Source organism: Schistocerca piceifrons, unplaced genomic scaffold (genome assembly GCF_021461385.2).
Source record: "Schistocerca piceifrons isolate TAMUIC-IGC-003096 unplaced genomic scaffold, iqSchPice1.1 HiC_scaffold_936, whole genome shotgun sequence".
Lineage (NCBI taxonomy): Eukaryota > Metazoa > Arthropoda > Insecta > Orthoptera > Acrididae > Schistocerca > Schistocerca piceifrons.
The window spans coordinates 6698785-6703784 of record NW_025729208.1 but is presented as its reverse complement, the minus strand read 5'-3'; the positions used below and the strand labels follow the sequence as shown (position 1 = coordinate 6703784).

Below are 5000 nucleotides of genomic sequence, written 5' to 3'. Positions count from 1 at the left end.
TCTTTTCTGCATGAGCGTTCGAGTTCCCTGGAATCCTCTAGCAGGGAGATAGGGTTTGGAACGCGAAGAGCACCGCAGTTGCGGCGGTGTCCCGATCTTCCCCTCGGACCTTGAAAATCCGGGAGAGGGCCACGTGGAGGTGTCGCGCCGGTTCGTACCCATATCCGCAGCAGGTCTCCAAGGTGAAGAGCCTCTAGTCGATAGAATAATGTAGGTAAGGGAAGTCGGCAAATTGGATCCGTAACTTCGGGATAAGGATTGGCTCTGAGGATCGGGGCGTGTCGGGCTTGGTCGGGAAGTGGGTCAGCGCTAACGTGCCGGGCCTGGGCGAGGTGAGTGCCGTAGGGGTGCCGGTAAGTGCGGGCGTTTAGCGCGGGCGTGGTCTGCTCTCGCCGTTGGTCGGCCTCGTGCTGGTCGGCGGTGCAGGATGCGCGCGCCTGCGCGGCGTTCGCGCCCCGGTGCTTCAACCTGCGTGCAGGATCCGAGCTCGGTCCCGTGCCTTGGCCTCCCACGGATCTTCCTTGCTGCGAGGCCGCGTCCGCCTTAGCGTGCTCCTCCGGGGGCGCGCGGGTGCGCGGATTCTCTTCGGCCGCCATTCAACGATCAACTCAGAACTGGCACGGACTGGGGGAATCCGACTGTCTAATTAAAACAAAGCATTGCGATGGCCCTAGCGGGTGTTGACGCAATGTGATTTCTGCCCAGTGCTCTGAATGTCAACGTGAAGAAATTCAAGCAAGCGCGGGTAAACGGCGGGAGTAACTATGACTCTCTTAAGGTAGCCAAATGCCTCGTCATCTAATTAGTGACGCGCATGAATGGATTAACGAGATTCCCGCTGTCCGTGACAATTGATATACAAGGTGCATTTGACAATCTTTTTTGGCCCTCCCTGTTTGCTAGATTGCGTGAATTGAGAACCCCCAAGTGTCTGTATTTGAGCTTGCTTGATTATTGTAAAGATCGAACAGTTAAGTGGATTGCGCCAGAACATACAATTACTAGGCATGTTACTAAAGGATGTCCTCAGGGCTCCATTTGTGGTCCTATATTTTGGGACATTTTTACAGAACCCCTCTTAGAGTTGCTGAATAACAGTGAAAATGTAGCCGGTGTAATAGCTTACGCCGATGATTTGTTTGTGATTATAACAGGAGATTCTAGAAATTCTATAGAGACAAGAGCTAACATAATGCTTAATTTAGTAAGTCAGTGGTGTGCTTGTAACAAACTGCAAGTGGCTGTTAACAAAACAAAATACATGTTACTTAAAGGGAAATTATCAGCAGGAAGAGGACCCTCTATAAAACTGCAAGATACTCCAATCAGTCGCGAAGCCATTTGTAGATATCTTGGACTGTATCTAGATGAGGGTTTGAACTTTGGAGCACATATCAAACAAGTGTGTGAGAAGGCTATGAGTCTCATGAATAAGATTTGTACAATAGCGACTTCCAGCTATAAATTACCCCCTAATGCTATTAGAATATATCATGAAGCGATATTGTTATCAATCGTATCTTTTGGGGCTAGTGTTTGGGCACATAAGCTAAGACAGGTACGACCTGTGAGACACTTGAGAAGGATGCAACGAAGTGTGCTCATTAGGATGACTGGTGCCTTCAGAACAACACCTACTGAGGCATTATTGGTGGTCTTAGGACTGTATCCTGTAGACTTACAAATCCGCCAAAGAGGAGCTAGGTACTGGCTTCGTAAGGGTGACTTAGGTAGAGTGGAAGCAATTACAGGACAAAGAATTGAGGACAAAATCCAGCTAGCACGCTGGCTGGATAGAGAATGGCAAATAGTGTGGGATAATACTGATACTGGAAGACGAGTACATAGGATATTTCCAGATATTAAAGAGAGGAAGCGAATGCGACACATCAATGCAACAAAAGGAATGATTCACTTCTTAACTGGACACGGACCGTACCCTACCTACTTCTTAAAAATAAATAGTTCAGACCATGATAGATGTGAATGTGGTGCTGAGGGAGATCCAGAACACATGATATATGGGTGTCAAAACAGTGATTTCGAATCTGACGAGCTAGAGATGTTACGTGATAAAACCGTTAATGAAATAGTTCGTGATGAAAAGGCGTGTGAAATAGTGTGTAAATATGCAGATAGGTACTCAGTTAGGCAAATGCGGGAGTATACTATTGCTGGAGGACGAGCAGCGCAGCACGCAGCACGAAGACTGGAACGCCAGCAGCATGTGAATCCAGGTGTTCAAGGTCCAGCAACAGCAACGAGAGCTCGGCGCGCGCTTTCTCCAGACACACTAGATGCTGCCAGAGGAACCGCACCACCTGTGCCACCTAACATCTATAATCGCCGTCGCTTTCTGTGGTATGCTCCGCGTGGCCGTGCTCTAGCTGCCTATATGGCAAATCGGCAGGCTCTGGGGCAGTTGTCTCCAGAATCTGGCGAGGAGTCACGGGGTGGCGATGGGCGCGGTGCAGGGGAGGATGCCGAATACAACTAGTGAATAAAATGTTCAAGACAAGAGAACTACTTGGTTTAACTACAGTAGAATAATAATTGTACAGTAAATGTAGATGTAGGATGACTAAAAAAAAAAAAAAAAAAAAAAAAAAAAGGATTCAGTTGCCTCCTGGGTCGGACAGGGCGTGAGGAGTTCCAGAGATTACTCTGAAGTGTTTCCACGTCCTGACCATGTGAACAGGAGGTAATTCTGCAATGAGTTCAAACTGTTGCCTCATGGGAGCGGAGTCCTGACTAGATCTACCAGGACTACAGCAGGGGTACATGAGGTCACAGTTTATTTCATGGACATAGACTCTTAGGTTAGTGGGTGTTGGTGATGGGTCTTCTACTTTCACTTTCTTCCATTCACACTCTGACTATTCAATCTTTTTCTTCTATTAGGTTAGACATTTCCTTTTCTTTTCTTTTTCAAATGGTAATAATAAAGATAACAAATAGATTACATAGTAGTGGTTTCACCATGTAGTAGCAGCCCGGGTCCACGGCCCTAGGGACGGGCAACTCTTTTATGAGGCTAAGAAGGCTGAAAGTTTCTTTAGTATAATGGAAGGGCCAATGTTGCTACATGTAACTAATGTAAATTACATTTTCTGTAAACAGCCTGCTTTAGTTTTTCAAGGCAGCAGGTTTTTCAAGATGTAATAAATGAATGAAAATGTCCCTATCTACTGCGATGTAATAACTTGCCTACAGATATGGAAGAATTAAGCGAATTACTTAATCGTGCATATACTCGACGTAGCGAAAAATTTAATAAAGAAGATCTTTACAGAGAGTTTGTGGAATGTTATGGAAGAACCGTTTATGAGTATGACAAGACTGGAGTTAAGTTCTACAACCATATTCGACAACCTTAATGTCAAATAGGATTTCTGGGATAAGAGTTGCTCAGATTAATGCAATGCGTAGTATCACAGTCATGTCCGAGATCTGGAAGGTTGCAGAGGATCGAAGTTTGGATGATTTATGCATTCAAGAACCGTATACCAAAAATGGTAAGCTTGTTCATAGTCCAGTTAGTGCTAGGGCAATCATGTGTGGAGAAAATCCTATGACGGTTACTGTGGTATTAAAAAGGGAGATTTTGCTTACAGCAATCTCTCAGGTAAATGACGAGCATTCCATCACAGTGGAGTTAACAACACCCGAGGGAGTATTCTTACTTACTAATTCATATTTTCAGTATGCACATGAGATACAACCATACATAGATAGATTGAAAAGAGCCAAAGAGGTTGGAGGGAATAGATTCCATATCTTCACAATAGATGCCAATGCGAAATCGATACTTTGGAATAGCATAGAGACTGATGAGAGAGGAGTGGAATTGCAGGATGCAATTGGGGAACTCAATTTAATAGTGATGAATAGGCCCGGCTTCCCATATACATATCAAAATAGAGCAGGCGCGAAATCGAATATAGATGTGACGTTGGCTAGCGAAAGTGTTTTAAGTAGGATACAAGGCTGGCAGGTGTTGAATAGGGTAACGGTAAGCGATCACAATATGATTACATTCCAAATAACAAGGACATCTGACATGAATAGAAATGAAGATTTTTCTGGAACCATTTTTGATTTTAAGAGAGCTGATTGGGAAGGTATGAGGGAAGAGTTACAGCTACAAGTACCAAGAGGAAATGGTTTTGATATTGATGAGGCGGCTGAAACGATACAGAACCAAATTCAAAATCTCATGAATTCCTTCATACCTAGACGATCCTATTTTCGTCAGTCAAGGGTCCCTTGGAGCTCCACATTAACAGAATTGAGAAGATGTGTACGACGTGCTCGAAGAGCATATCAAAGGGCACTGGGTGATAGAGAGAGACAAAGAAGGCTGCAAAACTACAGAGAACTGAAAGCAAACTATAAACAAGAACTAATAAATACCAGAATAAAGCACTGGGAAAACTTTGTTAAAAGACAATTTGAAACAAATGTATGGGGACTGCCATATAAGATTATTAGTGAAAAAATTAAGACACCACTTATCATGTCTACACTCCAGAAGCCGGATGGAACTACAACAATAGGTTGGCGGGACTCAGCTCACTACTTATTGGAAGCACTGCTACCAAGTGATAATCCAAATTCTGATAATGAATACCAGTCGCTTTTGAGACTAAAAATGGAAGAAGACTATCCAGATGAGGGTGTGGTTATTCCGTTTGCACAGGAGGAGGTGGGCAATGCCATTGATTCCTTGAAGAAAAATAAATCTCCTGGAATAGATAAAATAACTACAGAAACATTACAGAACCTTAAAATGCTAATTGTACCGTATTTGACAGCCTTGCTGAATGAGTGTCTCCTGCAAGGAAGGGTACCAAAGGTGTGGAAGGTTGCTGAGGCAATTATTATCAAAAAGGGGGAGGATAGAGATCCGAAATTTGCGAAGAGCTACCGCCCAATATGTTTGCTGAACACTATGGGGAAGGTCCAGGAACGACTCTTATGTGGACGCTTACGCGACCACA

The 5000-nt window shown here is 44.3% G+C and overlaps 1 pseudogene; it reads left to right on the top strand.

The window, feature by feature from the left end:
- The window catches only part of LOC124771746, a 3375-nt pseudogene extending 2106 nt beyond the window's left edge, over positions 1–1269 (top strand).
- The last annotated feature ends 3731 nt before the right edge of the window (positions 1270–5000 follow it).